Here is a 17,121-nt window from a genome sequence, read left to right as displayed (position 1 = left end):
ACACACACACACACACACACGGTATTTCTTGGATGATGGCAGAAAGAGCAAAATTTTCAAATGGAGGAACAGCAAATAATAAGGCAGTGGATACAGAAAGATCTGAGTTATATAAATACATGGGCAAATAAATGTTGATTGCTGCTCCATGCAGATAAATGTAGCCTATCGAAATCTTGGAGAAGGGGAAATGTCTGCTAAATAGAATGGTGGTGCAGAATACTAACCAGGAAAGAGATTTTGGCATTATTGTAGGGAAATCCCTGAAGTCTTTTCTGTGCTGCTTCAATATGCAGCTGTAGTGTTCACAGGGCAAACAGGATGCTATGTGAAAAAATAAGTATCATTCAAAGGAGAGGGTAACATACACTAATAGGTCTTACAGCCAAATTCAGCCTTCTGTAACTTCACTGATAGAACTGGAGTTGCACCAGGAATAAATCTGATGTGTGACATGAAATATTACCATTAAGGCTGGCTGAACAGTATTCATCTAATACAAAATTTGGTGAATTTGATTTTTTGTTTAGTAATTTTTTTGAAAACAAGTCTTGTGTTTTGTAAATACATTTTGTATTTGAAAATATATGAGTGAACATTTAACAGTCTATAGAGTAATTGTGAAGTCTCCAGCAATGATATTAAATATTTGATGTTAGAAAAGCCGAGAAAGCATAGAAAACAGTAATTCAAAGTATATGGTTTTGTTTCTGGTCTGTTTGGGTGAGTGAAACTTTCAAACAAGAAAATATCAAAGGACAAATAATGCACTTCCAGTAGAAATTTCTAATTTGAACAAACATTTCATGAATACAGTGCAGCACCAAATATTTACAAGCACTGAATATTATGACCCCATAAATAGGAGCCAATAAAACTTGAGCTGTTTATTCTCCAATATAGTTTTGAAATTGACATTTTTCATTATTTGGCTGGATCTAGTTACTGTGCTTTGGAAGAAAAAAAAATCTCTGATATCAACAGCCAACCATTAGCTGCAACACCTTAATAAGGTTACAGAACAGAGTACCAAAAATTCACTTAAAGTGGGAGAATATATGTATTTGAAACAGGGCTGGATTAGCTTTTTGTGGGCTGGGCTCCGAACATTTTGGTGGGCCCCTATGAGGGCAATGGAACATGGTGCAGGGAGGTTGGTCCTTGGAATTAGGGACATGGCACGGCAGGGGTGACCCCACTCCACCCAGAGCGAGGTAACTGTTTACCAACTGTCAGTCACCAGACGCACACTGGCCCACCTAGCCCTGTGCTGCCAGCTTGTCTCTTCCCCATGGGGGTGGGTCCATGCCATGCCACACAGCCCCCTCGCCCAGCACCCTTTGGACCCACTATGCCAAGGTTTCTCAAATAGGGGTCACCGCTTGTGTAGGGAAAGCCCCTGATGGGCTGGGCCGGTTTGTTTACCTGCCTCATCTGCAGGTCCAGCCGATCGCAGCTCCCAGTGGCCGTGGTTCGCTGCTCCAGGCCAATGGGAGCAGTGTTCCATGGCCAGTGAGAGCTGCGATCATCCGGACGTGCAGACGGGACAGGTAAACATACCCACCAGGAGCTTTCCCTACACTAGCGGCGACCCCATTTGAGAAACCCTGCACTATGCCGAGCACCCCCATTCACAAATGTACAGTGCTCTGAATAGCACTACCCCTGCCCAGCACTGACTCAGCCTCATCACAACTGCCCAGTACCCCACAAAGATCCCCCACTGCCCAGCACCCCAACATGCATAGATCTTCACCACCCCCACTGCCCAATACCCTTCCCCGCAGGTCCCCCACAATAATTACACAGTGCCCCCCAACAGACCCACACTGCATAGCACCCCAAAATACACAAACCTCCCCCACTGCCCAGCGCCTCCCACCCCTTCACATCCCAGCATCCCCGCCACAGATCCACTCCCCCATGCCCAGCCGAGCCAGCGCAGAGCAGGGATCCCCCCTCTCAGCACAGTGCTAGGGGGTAGGACAGCTGAGGCTCATGAGCACAGAGCGGCCCGTTCTGCAGGGCCCCACACAGTCCTACCCGCCTGGCATTGATGGTACTTGTGATAGAGGAGGCGTTTCCTTGCATGTGCAGGGGGGGAGGCAGTCTCCAACTTCCCCAGCCCACCGCTTCCACAGAGCTGCAGGGAGAGGTGGGCCCCACCCTTGAGGAGCCTAAAGAGGATGGTCACTGGCCCAGAGTGGCAGCAGCTGAGGGCTCCTCTCTGCTCCCGGCTCCGCTGGTGGCTGCCTGCCTGCCTGCCTGCCAGTGATGGGGGCAGAAAGAAGTCCTCAAGCCAGCCGCAAGGAGCAAGCAGTGGTTGGGGGGGAGGGGCTAGACAGGGGCCGGCAGGTGGGGCCGGGGCAGAGAGAAGCCCTGGCTGGCCAGCTGAAAGGAGCATGCGGGGGGGGGGGGAGGTGGCAGGGGTGGCAGGAGCCAGGCTATAGAAAGGAGACAGCTCCGGGTGCAGCACAAGTGGATCGGGCTGGGCTGGGTTGGGCCAGAGCCCCCTTTGAGCATAGGCCTGGCGCCATGGCGCCATTGTAAACCCAGTACTGATTTGAAATGATGGGTTTCTGAACGGAGTGAACAGAGAAGTAGGCAAACAAATGCAGACCAGTGGTATGACATATGGAATCACAACTATTCTTAAGCAGGAGATGTTTACTAAACAAAAAAACTACAACTGCAGTCACAAACTATCATACTTCCACATTGCTTGAATTCCAGCTCTCTCTTCTTTATTTACCAAAAACCACACCCTGCCTGGAATTCTAAACAGCACACAGAGACATCTAGTGGCTGGATAGTATATTACAAGTAAACATACCTCATTACAAACTGAATTCTTATCCCCCATAAGCCCAGTTCATATTCAGGAGACATTCTAAAACGTATACAAAATAGCTTTTATTGCAAAGGGAAGAACTGAAGTGTTTTGGTGGCATTTAAGAGAAACTAAAATGTTAATGGAGTTTATTCCTTAAACACCTTTATTCCCCGTGATAACAGATAGCTAAGATGTTAGTATGTTGCCAAATGCTTTCCAAGGTTACAGTTTGGGGATGTGTTATTGCAAGTTGTCTGAAACATTCAGATAAGGTATTTGAGAGAGATGGGAAAGGAGAAAGCTTGATTCTTCAACTGTTAACCATGTGAGTAATACCTGCTGGCTTTGGTGTTCTTCAATGGGAATTCTCACATTTGTAAGAATTACTCAAATGTGAATAAGGGGTGCATACTGGCCCAGAGAGTGATAGAGAGATTCCAACCATTGCCACTTATCTCTCATAGCTAGTTCTGTTGACCCCTTGAGTGCAAAAAAACCCACCAACAATGCACACAAGCATGCACAGAAACGTACCCCTGACTCACTCAAATGCTGCTGCTCCTGCTCCCATTAAATCCCATGTCTGATGTGTCATAGTCAGTGCTTAATTTGTAATGAAAGAGGTGCTGGGGCTCAAGCAATTTTTTTTTTTACTTTCATAACTGGTGCGGCAAGTGGCAGGTGCTGGGGCTCAGCCCACACAAGCTCTGGAACAAAGTAAGCACTGGTCATAGTGAAAGGATGTGGAAGAAATGCATCCAGAGCAGCAATCACAAGGGCTGCCACACATACCAGTGCAGGACCAAAGGGTCCCAGGTAGAAGTATTTAAGAGTTGCATGCAGCAACAAGTGGAATGTAGATGTCTATCAAAAGCTGTCTCCCTGCCTTCTATTGCACATGCTCAAGTCACAGTTTGCACTGCTAGATACTTTTAGGCAGTCCCTGTCTACTTTCACATATACTCCTCCTGCCACACCCTATGTAGGGCAGTCATTGTTAGAGGGAGGAGTCTGGAGATTGTCCTTTGACCACACCCTACTTTTGGGTTGCCATACCCACTGCGGCCTTGTTCACTTCCCAGCACCCAGGTGTGACATAACAGAGCTGTGGTTTCCATGGAAATGATTCCTTCTCGGTGACTAGAAGGTGTAAGTTCTATGTTCTTTCTTCACAGTTAATGGGCTCCTCATCTCTTGCTTCTGCCCTTCCCCCTCTTTCAGTGGAACCACGCACTAATTCCAAAAAGCTCTACAGCAGAGGAATGCTCTCTGATTATCAGACCCTCATCAAGCAGAAGCAATGTCAGTCAGAAGAGAGCAGCAGTCCATATTATGCATTCCCTCCTACTGGCAAGTATTGTGGCTAGTAGTGGCTGCAAAATCCAGGAGAAAACTGTGATGATAGGACAGTAGACACCTTGGCAACAGGATGCAGTCAGCTGCCTAACGGAGACAGTGTCCATTTGCAATACAGGGGGATGTGTATTAGTCAGGAGTACTGAGGAAGCCATTACTGAACCAGACGGTGCTGTGAGAGCCACTACAGAATAGCTGACAGGCCACACCATTCACAGCTAGTGCTGGGCTCACAGCATCATGATCTTGGGCACCAACACAGTGTTGCTGGATACCAGAAACATACAGCAGGCCACAAGCGCTGTGGGCAGCTTTGCAGAACACCTTCCTGATGAGACAATGAGCTGAGGTCTTGTAGAAACTGCAAGGTCAGATGTGCAACTTTACGGCGGGCTGGACCAGGTCCACTCTTTACAGTAGATAGTACGCCTGGTCAGAAAGAGAACTGGATGCACAGTCCGTTTGTCCCTCTATTATCTTGGATCATGCCCACCTTGGTAGCAAAGTACCAGTCCCTGATCAAGATGCACATCTCTCAGTGGTTACCTGAGACCCAGTGCACTTTGTGTGCTTTGCGTAACACCTGCTCTCTTCTAATGCAGTGTGCCACACAATGATGGAGACGACTATATTTTCTTATCGAATTAGTACTCTGGTGTGTGGTCTAGTAGCCTAAACATAGGTCTAAAATCCAGAAAATCTCAATTTCTAATCCTGGATCTAGCAATGATTTCCTCCATTATCTTAGGTAAATCACTTAATCTCTCTGCCTCAGTCTCCCCATCTGTAAAATATGAATAATACCTGCTTCACAGAGGATTAAAGTTTGCAGAGTACTTAGAAGATTTAAAAGCTTTCTCTAGATGTTAAGTATTGTTATTACCTGATTCTTCTTGACTTCCTTGTAGCTAGTGTACCTCAATGCTGACAGGGAAACCAGCAGGCCACACTCATAAGTCATGGATAGTTTGCAAAAATGATTTATGAAGACCCAGAGAGCCATAAATATTAAAAGTATTGAAAAACAAATCCCCAGCACTTTAATCACGGCACAACAATTGATATTTTCAACAACAACAAAAAAATCTGAGCTTTTTAATCTCTTTTTTTAAACCCTCGTCCTTAATGAGGGATAATGCTAGATTGAAGAGGGCCAAACAGATTTATTGATACAAATTCAGAGACATCGGTGTAAATCAGGACAGTGGAGAAGTATGCTACTACTGGCTTATGTTCTTTTCCTGCAAAAGGATGGGGATGAAAGAACAAGTGTCTGAATGAATGACTGAATAGATGAATGAATGAAAGAATGAATGCAGAATCAAATAACTACATTAAAATACATTGCCAACTTGTTGGACTGGCATAGCAAGGGAACTAACTTTTCAGGGCCTCACTATAAAAACAGTCGGCAATGTCTCCATTTTTAATATAAAATTAAAATCCGCTTTGCCCAATCTCTCTGAGTGTTTAACTGCAAGTGAAGGTCAAAAGAAGGTTTGCATTTGGAAAGACTGCGGGATCCGGCCTGCGGTGCTATCAAATGTATGCTATTGTATAGCTTAGTTATTAAAAAAAGAAACAACAAACCAAACCAACCAAAACAAAAAACTCAAACTCCAGATTATCTGAATGCTACATTTATGAACTACAACACTATGTACATTAATATTCATTCTGCCTGTGTTACCTCCAGAGCTGGCTTAGATAAGCTGACAACCTGCAAGTACATGGGGTCCTGGCTTGGTGTGTATATGTGTGTGTGCATGCTCATCGGGCTGGGAGTGGGAGGAGTGATATCCCACCAGGGACAGCTTGCAAAGCTAGTGTGATGTTTACTGTGCATGCCTCACTGCTGCATGGTGTGGAGTTCCAGCTGCTGTGAGCTGACAAAGCTCTGTGGTAAAAATAGCTTAAGCCATTTGGGAAGTCAGGATGTCTTCTCATTTATTACAGCCCTAGCTAGCCTGGGGCACAATGAAGGTTCCCCCTTCCTCCTATCTCACAGGATCCTCTGGCCCCATCTGAAACACACACATAAGCTTTTGATATATATATTGGGCTGCCCCTCCAGCCCACTGAGTCCCATCAGGACTGAATCTCTCCCTCCAGGCCCCATGCTAACATTTCAGAGCAGTTGGCAGCAAATGGGATAGGATGCTGAGCAGTGAAACTTTTGCCTTGCAGCTGCAGGAGCCTAAATGAAAGGCTTTGCAGGGGGCCTCAGAAGTGCTTGAAACAGGTCTGTATACCTTATATTTTACTTATTTCATACAATATCAAAACACTACACAGTTTTTCAATGGAGGATGTCAACCCACTTTACACACATGAATTCATTAGACCTCACAAGAAGCCTGGGAAACTGAGGTACAGAGAAATCAAACCACCTGCTTGAAGACAGTCAGTGGCAGAGTTGGGAGCAGAAGTCAAGAGCTCTGACTATCTACCAACACAATATGGGACTAATTCTCCTTTCACTTATACTGGTACAAATCAGAAGTAACTCCACCGAAGCAAGTGAGAGAAGAATCTGACCCTATATACCAAATTGTCTCTTGTTTGTAAATGAGTGCAGCAGAATTTGGCCCTTCATCTATATCTTTCTACATCGGTCTTGCAAATTCTGCTTACTTGAGGCAAGTATGTATTTTTTGATCAGTGAGTCAAATATCTTTAGTTTTCTCATTATTTCCAATCCTCTCAGTAAAAGGCAGAATAATGTATTTTGTGCCTAGGCTGGTAAATTTTCATAACAATTTTACAGGCTGCTCTACATATATATGCACTACATATGAATGCAACATTTAATTTTAATTCATTTGAAAAGTTCCGTTCTCCTATTACCATGCTTTAGTTTTAACCTTGTAAGGACAAACAACTGCACCTGCATGGATCTGATTGTAGGATCAGGTCCATATTAGTAAATATCCATTTTCAATTTTTAATTAGTACAGCACATAATACACAAGTGTGATATTCTCATTCCTGGGAAGGAAGGGGAAATATTGTGGACAGAAATCTTGTTTGTAGACACTGACAGTTGTAGGTTGTTCATCAAAGGATTTAAGATATGTAAAGAATACACCAAATGCCCTCTGCTTGCTTCTACCTACAGATACTGCTTTTCTGCCTCCTCAAAAACAATTTTATTGCTTTTGAAGACAGCATGGTGAGCTAAGCTCATGCTTTTCTGAAAACCATCTGTTTTTGACTTTCCTGATCTGATGAGACGAAGGTCACTAGCATGCCCATTGGGTTCACCATCACTTCAGTGTGTAATAATACTGGTAAAACCTGGCATAAAGAATCACAGCAAAGGAAATTCATCCTGAAGCTTTTTGGGATTATCGGATATTACTAGTATCAACAAATGAGCAGAACGAAGGTCAGAGACAATCTGAGGGCTGTTTTTTGGCCTAAAAAATGTATGTTCTTTTGCTATGTAAGAGCTAGGGTCTTCTTATTATTATTTATTAATGTGGCATGAGTTTGGTGGTCACAGCTAGTTCCCAGTGGACAGGCATTCACATCACAGACAACTACCACATTGATTAGTGTTGGCAATTTCGTCATACAGATCAGTGACCTCAATGGGCATGGTAACCAACATAGTCTTCCATCCATAGATGTGGACACTCCAAATCAAGAGTGAGGCAGTGCAGTTTTTATGGCTGCCCATCTGACTCCTTTCATGAATTCACACACACACGCTATATATTTCTGAGGGGGAAAGTACATTAAATAAGTTTATTTAATTCAACACAAATAAGATACTGTTTTTTTTAAATGAGTAACATATCCAAATTAGTTATTGGTGCTGATGCTTCTATTTTCAGAATAGACTAACATCAAGTGTTCTCAGTGGTATCAAATGACAGAACGAGGAGTAAAGGTCTCAAGTTGCAGTGGGGGAGGTTTAGGTTGGATATTAGGAAAAAAAATTCACTAGAAGGGTGGTGAAGCACTGGAATGGGTTACCTAGGGAGGTGGCGGTTTTAAGGTCCACTTGTTGAAGCCCTGGCTGGGATGATTTAGTTGGGGATTGGTCCTGCTTTGAGCAGGGGGTTGGACTAGATGACCTCCTCAGGTCCCATCCAACCCTGATATTCTATGATTCAAGTTATTTGGTAGGTACGTGGACCAACAGTTTCCAAAAGCTCACACAATCCTTTGAATCTATGGATATAAATGGTTGCACTAATAAAATGTAAATTTGCACTTACAAAATGTACTGTTAACTATCTACAGTACACATCTTTTTATATACCTATTCTAACACAGGTTTTGCTACCCAGTTTTCAATGATAAATTTTCAGGTGCAATTTTAGAGCCCCCCTTCCCCTTCTTTAAATTTGTTTGTTTGTTTGTATATTGCTACTAATGGGTAGCTGTATTATTTTCTGTCAGCACTGTACATATTTTCATTCTGTTATACTAGCTTTTTCCTTATGTGTCTCCATTTGTATTTTGAGCAGATTTTTTTTATACACAAACTATTTCCTCTGGGAGAAAAATATAGAGGAGAGACGTTCCGTGATGTAAAAGGTTAAAATCAAGGAGTGTGTTACGGAATATATCTGAGATATACAGGTAGCAAAGCACAATATATTCTCTTGGTACCCAAACTACACATCTTATGTAACTGCTTTCAGCAGGTTCAGTAGCTGCAAAAAGCAGGTGTTTATTCTGAAAAGGCAGCAATGCTTTTCTGTCATGTTACATTAAGTCACTTATGACGCATCATGTTATATGGCACCACGTCATACTGGTGCATATGGCAAAGAAGCCAAAGCAGAATAACATGATGTGATGGACAACATTTAGTAAAAATATTTGCTTATTTGGCTCAGATACTTGCTATCGGTTTGAATCAGAGCATGTTGCCCAAAATGAAGCTGGCAGATTGAGGTGAATGGTTAAGTGTCTGTGGTTCACAAGCAACTGTACCTGATGTAAATTTTGAAGTTTCTTGGCATGTACCTGGTATTTATTTTATTGTCAGTTATTATACCTCCTCATGTTCTTTCTCTCTCAGTTTAACCCCTTCTGAACTTTTTCCTCCTCTCATTGCTTTAAGTAGGTTGATCGTTTATTCCTTAGTACCTTTTGTTAGTTTGACATAACACAAGAGTTCCTGAATCAAGGAATCAAGATCACATTTTGAATCTGTTTATACAGAAAATTACAGAGCATTGTTAAAGGACTGACTGGCTAATCCACAAAATCCAGATTTAAGGTTTTTAACAGTACGTAGAAGTGCTCTTCGTTGCAAGTCTTCCAGATTCCAAGTTTAAATAAGTACTTTTTATTTTGATGGCATTGCCTTAAGTGCTATTTTACATCAGAGTGAAATTATTGTGAACTACACAAAAATGAATGCCTGGCAGCTGTTTGTTTACGTAGTCAGGAGGACTAAGGCACCTATATTTTATAAGGGAAGAAAGTGTTTTTGATGGACTAGAAAAAGAATGTTGAAACTTTGTTATTACTATTGGGATTTTTGTAGATATTTCATGATAATTCTTTTTGTAAAATGGAGAGCTCTCAAAAATGAGGGGCTAAGAACACTTACTGGAGTCAGGAATTTAGGATGAGGGGACATCACAGTCATTATCACCTGTGACTTAAGAAACATTTTTAACTCAGGTCTCCAGAAGTAAATGACTAGTGCACTAATCCATGAAGCAGCCTCATCCATCAAGTTAGTAATACAAACATATAGGTGCAGGGAAAAGTCAAAAGCCACAAGTGCATAGATACCAGGAATATGGCACTTCACGTTAGTTAAAGAAACAGAGAACTGTGCTACCCTCACTGTTCTTTGGTAATTGTTAAGCACACGTTGACAGGCTGTTATGAACTCGATGAATTCCGTCCACCCACTAGGGAAGACAGGGAGGACAGCATGGTCCTTCACCTCTGAAATCCAAGCTCTGACTCAAATAAACTCAGTATTTATATTTTCACAGGATCAGAATCAGAATGTTCTGTGGTAAAATCTCGCTCAGTAGATGGGAAGGAGAAAAGAGAGAGACCAGCAGGTTGGAGGGTTGGATATCACACTGCCAAACATTTGCATGGATTTGAAGACCACACTATCTGTAAAAGCTGGTGGAGCCCAAGGTGGTAGGCCAAATTGCCATGATATCATGTGATATTTACTAGTAATTTCCTTATTTATATATCATAGTCTTTTGATTGACTAGTAATGCTCTGTAGATAAATGTAACTCTAATGAAAGGAATAAAACAAATCCTATTGATAATGGCCAAGACCAAAAGCTATTATTATTATTAATTATTTGTATTAAGGTAACACCTAAGAACCCAGTTATGGATCAGGACCTCACTGTGATAGGCACTATACAAACACGGTCCCTGCCCTAAAGAACTTACAATTTAAGGAAAAGTGTCTAATGATTGTGGGTACCCAAATTGATACACCTTTGAAGTACTCAATATTTTATGAAAATCGGGAGTGTCTCAAGTTGGGCATCCAAAATTAAAGGCACTTGGAATCATTACTCCCTTTTGAAAATCTTGGCCTATATCATTTAACACCATTGTAAGATACAACTTTATGTTCTCTGGAGAGGATATTAATGACTAAGGAATCAGCCTGCTCTGTTCCTGACTAAGGCAGGAAGGGTGTTGGGAGAGTTCTCCTGCGAGAGGCTGTGAATCCTGTGCTCACATTGATGTTGGGTTCCCTTCATTCCTGTGATGTTTTTAAGGTAGACATGTAAGGTTAAATAGAAGTATTGGGCTGGTCCCCTGTAGAAGTTGCTGCAAGCTATTTTGATGGTTTGAAATGTTTGAAATCCAAACTTTGGATGTTTATTTGCACAGATATCAATGTACCTGAATCTCTTTGGCTAAGAAATCAAACAGGAAATCTTACAAGGTCAGGGTTTTTCTCCTGAGAGATCCAGTATTTCCTGGTTTCAGTCAGGTCAGAAATATTGAGAAGAAAAGCACTTCATGAGGTATCACCTTATTCCTTCTCCTGATTCTAGCTGAAACCAATGAATGCAGAGGCAGCATAAGAAACTGAAACAATAAAGAGGATTTGACTGAAATTGTTTTGAACTTCTAAAATAGTTTCAAGTGCAAATCGAGTTTTGAATGATTGGTTTGGGTAAAATAGGAACCCACAGTTTGCACCTCTATATAGAAGATATAAATTGAACTCCTCATCAAGATGATCTATTTTTGACTCTGGTAAGCTCACATTCACATCCTACTATCTCAAATTCACCTACATTTACTTTTAAAGAAAGCACATCCTTCATGGTTCCTGTGCAACAACTTCCAATTGCAGTATAAGTGAAATTGATGGATACTTTATGGACTGTAAATTAAGGATGTTATCATTTATTCGCATTGGTTGAATATGGCATAAGCACCCTTGTCCTCAACTGAATGGATAAGGGGGGGAAGAGGATAAGGAGGAAAATCATCCATAAAAAAAAGATGAGAGGAGGAGTTGGGTATGGAAAAGAGGGGAAGGGAATTTTCTTTTGGATGAAGAGTATTAATACTAGTCATTTCCCCTTCCTCTCTTACTCTATTCCTCCATTAGGCCTTCCACACCCACACAGGTTGGTTCTTTGCTTTCTCACTTCCTAGAGATGGACTTGTCAAGGCGGTTCTCACTCAGTCAGGCACATCGCTGTTTGGGTTTGATCTGAAGTTTGTGCAGATATCTCAATGATGTACATAATAAAATAAGTAATAAATTGTAAGTGATGCGTCATATATAAACAGCATATAAATGAAATATTTGCTTTGGTATCATAACATGACACATGTTTTCTCTTTAATCCTCTCCCCTTATCTTCACCCAGGATCATTAGTAACTGACAAAGAACAGCATGTCTACTCCAGCAGGATTGCCCTAATTTCTCCTTGACTGAGGCCAGCACCGAGGTATTGTCCTGCCAAGGACAGAAATATGATCATGTGGAAAAGTGATATTCTCAATTGTCTTGACTGGCACTGACCAGGGACCATTATAATTGTCACATTCTTCTTTCTACTTTCTTAGAAAGTAGGCTCCTTATCCTGAGCTGTGCATTCTTGAAAACAAAAGGCTGCTAACTCAGATCAATTTCCCATGTACTAACGTACTGAGATACTTGCATTAAATGTTTATAAAGTTGTAAATTAACATACATGCACACACAACCCCATAACCAGCTGGGACAAAATATACACTTTCAGAAGAAACAGATTAGTATAAAAATGTTATAAAGAATAAGACAATGCAGATCAAATCAAACCTAACAAATACAGTTACAGGTGAGATATGTTTATTAGTGTTAATTCTTTATATGCAGACTTTATTCGTGTCTGATCTACTAGACATGAGGGCTTTGAAAATCCTACTCATACTGGTTCCCATGGCTTTGTGAACTATAGGTGGTAGCTGAGGTTCACCTTAGTACATAGACCTTCAGTTCTGCTTGGGTTCTGGATTTGCATGAACCCCAAAATGGTAAGTGTAACTAGGCAGCCATCTCCTGAGCACCCCTTGTTGTCTAGGCTCTGCAGCACCCTGCCAGTTTCCTTCTCCTCTGGGCTCCTGAAGAACAGTCCAAAAGTTATAAGCCTAAAATCCTCCGATGGGGATCTCCTTTATTAAGTCCACGTACACTCAAAATAAAGTCTCTTTCCACTCAGAGTCAAAATACAATATTTTCTGTCCAGACTCCAGCTCGGCCCAGTTCCTCCTTCATGAGGATCTGTTGACTGTAGTTCTGTTTGGTCGCTCCTCCACGAGAAGTGTCACAGTCCTTCTCCCTCAGGATGTGCAGATTCATGGAGGTTCCGTTCCTGGACAGGAACCTTCTTCATCCAGTCTGAAATCAGACCCAGCACCTGCTCCCCAAGGGACTGTCTCTTCCTATTCTTGGAGCAAGCAGAGAAGAGCAAGGCCTGTCCTGCCCCCTATTCCAGCTTCTGGCTGTCTCCCCTGGCTACCCATAGACCTCAGATTTTCTACCTCCTATGCCCACCCTCCCCCAACTATCCATGGGCTTTTGTTTTTCTAACCCTCCCCTCCCCCAGAGGCCTCATTTAGTTGCATGATCATTTGTCACATTGCTTAATTCATTCTCTCCACCTGGAGAAGCAAGTAGGCACAGACAACCCATGCCTGCCGATAGTAGGGGGCAGAGTGAGGGCAGCCAGCTTCAGCAGTGTTGCTGAGCATGCTCAGTCCATGTGAGTAGGCTCAGCACAAGCCAAGAAGCAAAGCTGGCAGGACACATGACCCCGCATGCATAGATGCCAACTTTCCCTGGTGCCTGTGGGTGCTGGTGCCCCGCACCCCCACCTCAACTCCACCCTTTCCCCACCCCTGCCCTGACCCCATTCCAACCCCTTCCCCAAAGTCTCTGCCCCAGCTCCGTCCCCTCTGTGCACCTATTGGACCCCTTCCCCAAATCCCCACCCTGGCCCTGCCTCTTCCCCGAGCACGCTGTATTCCCCCTCATCCCCGCTCCCTCCCAGCTGTGTGAAACAGCTGTTTTGTGGCACAAGCGCTGGGAGCTAGGGGGAAAAAGCAGGCATGCAGCTCGCTCAGGGGAGGAGGCGGAAGCGGAGCAGTGGTGAGCTGGGAGGGGAGCTGCTGGTGGGTGCTGAGCACCCACAGAATCAGCACCTATGCCTGCATGCTCTCCCCATGTATCTCCTCTGCAAGTAGGGTCTGTCAAAGGTAGGCTGAGATCTATCTTCCCTTAAAGGGCTAGTCTCCCTGTGATAGTATGTAAACTTGAAACAAACCCTTTCAAAATTCATTTTGTATGAAACACTCGTCTCTTCCTGTATCATTCCCTCTTCCCAACAGAACTCAGACACGTATGTTATCTTGAACAGCCACCCAGAAGATATAGTGGTGGCCAGGTAGTCTGCATCATTATCCCCAAGAGGTCTCCTGAAGGTAGGTTGACCAGATAGCAAGTCTGGTCAACCAGATAGGTTGACCAGATAGCAGAAAAATCAGGATGGGTGTGGAGGGTAATAGTAGCCCATATAAAAAAAGCCCCAAATATCAGGACTGTCTCTGTAAAATCAGGACATCTGGTCACTCTACCACCCTACCTAAGGTGGTCCAGGGGCCTGTTAGGGGGAAGCAGATCAGTGCAAGTAGGAGAGAATGTGTGTTGGAGTTCTCCTTCAACTTGGTTCAGCTGAGGATGATTTTTTTTAACAACTGTACTGTACAACACCACAGATGTACATGATGCTTTACATGACAACCGAGGCACCATCCCTGCTCTAAAGAACCTACAGAAAACATTTAAAAAGCACTGTAGTGTCTTAAGGAACTTATGTTTCATGATTCTTAATGTCTAAGTCATTTCTGAAAATGACTTAGGCACTTTTGAAAATGTTACTTTACAACCTAAACTGAGCACAACATGAGAAAATGCTAGAGAAGATAATAAAAACAGGAAAGGGGAAGGAATTCCCAGAATAAAGTTATGGGATTGTTTGGGTGGTACACAGCAGATCAAGTTAATGCCTAGGAATTTGTTTGAACTGCTTAAAAGGTCATGGCATTATCCACATTATGGAGGCTCTGAGTGCATCCCCCTCTGCACTAATACGGAGCAGTGGCTCCTCTTCCCAGCCACATTCTGGCTGACCCCTATGCATGGGTACGAATGTGCAGTCTAGGGAAACCTTGTATCCTCACTCCCTTCTTATTCACCTAGACAAAGCTAGCCACAATTTGGTCCTTAAATGAGTGCTTAGTGAGGTGTCAAAATGCACATGTAAAAAAGAAAGAACCCCTTATTATCTTCAGTTACACCAGTCACTCCGATTGCCTTTGTGAACATATTTCTGCTTATTTGTGTGTGCAGTTATTATTGTGCACCTTGCAGCTCACTTTGGAAACTTAGCTCCGCATGTACCAACATTCTGAGAAATGAAAATTGGAGTGGAAATATTCCATTCTCTTCTCATTTACCCGATGAAAAAAATAATCAAAAGAAATTAAATAATTAACACTGAATGTAGCTGAACAATTGCTAAGAAGTGTATTTAATAATTTTTGGTTGCTTTTTTTTCTATTTTAGGAACAAAACAGGGACAATTGAAGCATATTCTTCTCGAGCAGAACAACACTTCTGTGGCGAGAGCTGAAGGAAATGCAATGTTTTGATTGGAATATTTTTTCATTAACAGGCTGTTCGAAATAAACAAAATGATTTGATTCTCAGTGCCTGTGGCTGAATCAGGTTAACACTGGCATGCTTCCACACTTGAGCGCATCTTCATTAATCAATCAGAAACACACTTGCTGGCAAGAAAGGTCACATCTTTAATCACACAACAGCAACTTTTTGACAACAAAGAGAGTATCTGTATACAGCCAGATTTGGTTCTCTGTTACATAGGTTTAATATGCAACATACTGAAGATGATGGGTGCCAGATAGAGAGAGAGAGAGATAAAGCAGCAGTGTCTCCCACAATTGTGCCTGTGAATACCATGTACTGTAAGCTAGGGCAGTTAAATTAGAGATCATGATATTATGCTCTCCATAAACACTTGTATCGTGGTTTAAATTCAAGTTAATTGAATAAGAGGAGAATGAGATAAAATGTAATGTATAGGTGGGCACTGGCCTAATCTCTTTGGTTCGGGACCAAAGTATTACTGTCCATATTGAAGCAACACCCCAGTGAGCATGATGCTATTGGAGGTGTTATCTTTCAGAGGATATATATGAAAAAAAAATCCTCAACTTCTTTGGTCACTGAGGATTCTATGACAAAGACTGTTAGCCCCAGTCCCCTGACTAAATTACATCTCAGGAAATTAGAGTTACTATTTTCATTAATAGATTCCAAGGCCAGAAGGGACCACTGTGATCATCTAGACAGACTCCTTTATAATGAAGGCCACAGAACTTCCCCAAAGTAATTCCTAGAGCTTAGAAAAATAATTTAAATATTGCCAGTAATGGAGAATCTACCACGAGCCTTGGTAAATTGTTTCAATGGCTTATTACTCTCACTTAAAAATTTATGCCTTATTTCCAGTCTGAATTTGTCTAGCTTCAGTTTTCAGCCATTCCATTCCAGCTGGATTGAAAAGCCCATTATCAAATTGAAGAGTTCTTGGTAGTTACTATCCTTCTACTCCTAAAAACTCTTCTGAGTACCATTTCTGCACACAATGGCAATGTATTTTATCAGAGGGTGAAGACAATCCTGTATGTACAATCATTGGGATCAAAAGTATTTAATAAATAAGAAATTATTATAAATATAGTTTAACTTTTCCAGGCTAAACTCCATGATCCGTGCATGGCCTTCCTCCTCTTTAATTTTATCTGGCTCCAATCTTTACTGCAGATGAGGAAGAGAGGAGCAGCCATGTTAGGGGCTGTAGAGTAGATTCTGAGGCTATGCTAAGGGAGAGGAAGACATCTGTATTTCCTCAGGCTGGCACTACCACAGTGTAGGGTATTTACCAGAGTCTGTGTCAGAGGCAGGGAATGAGTGTGGCCAGAGTGAAGTGTAGCTATCCTCAGCTAGGGGATAGTTCCTTTGGGACTGTAGCTAGCTGTTATAGGTTAGAGGTTAGGCTTATTGAATGCCACAGTTGGAGTTCGGGTAAAATTAGTCAAAGAAGCAGGGAGCCATAACTGGCTCTTCTTAGGCTTTCCTCTGTTGGTTGAACAGATCTCTGTCACCTCAGAGAATTGGGCCCCTTCTTTACTCTCGGTGAAATGTGGGTCCCATTGGGTATGTCTACATTGCACACTAACCTTGAGCTCTGATTCAGGTTTGAGCCCAAGCCCCATTCCATCCACACAGAAATCAGTTTGACTCAGACCAATAAGCACTTATGACGTAGGACCCAGCTAGGGACATGGGTCAGAGCCTGAGCCCTGCTGTAACTTGGGTCTAA

General features: G+C 42.5%; 1 long non-coding RNA gene across 1 annotated transcript in view; it reads left to right on the top strand.

The window, feature by feature from the left end:
- LOC116821458 (uncharacterized) overlaps positions 1 to 15,415 on the top strand; it is a 59,374-nt gene extending 43,959 nt beyond the window's left edge. Inside the window, exons 2-3 of the long non-coding RNA XR_004372915.2 lie at positions 10,162 to 10,315; positions 15,279 to 15,415. This is a non-coding gene — a long non-coding RNA (uncharacterized LOC116821458). The remainder of the gene's footprint in view (positions 1 to 10,161; positions 10,316 to 15,278) is intronic.
- Positions 15,416 to 17,121: the final 1,706 nt, after the last annotated feature.

Source organism: Chelonoidis abingdonii, chromosome 8 (genome assembly GCF_003597395.2).
Source record: "Chelonoidis abingdonii isolate Lonesome George chromosome 8, CheloAbing_2.0, whole genome shotgun sequence".
NCBI lineage: Eukaryota > Metazoa > Chordata > Testudines > Testudinidae > Chelonoidis > Chelonoidis abingdonii.
The sequence above is the reverse complement of the archived record's forward strand: the minus strand, read 5'-3'. Positions and strand labels throughout refer to the sequence as shown.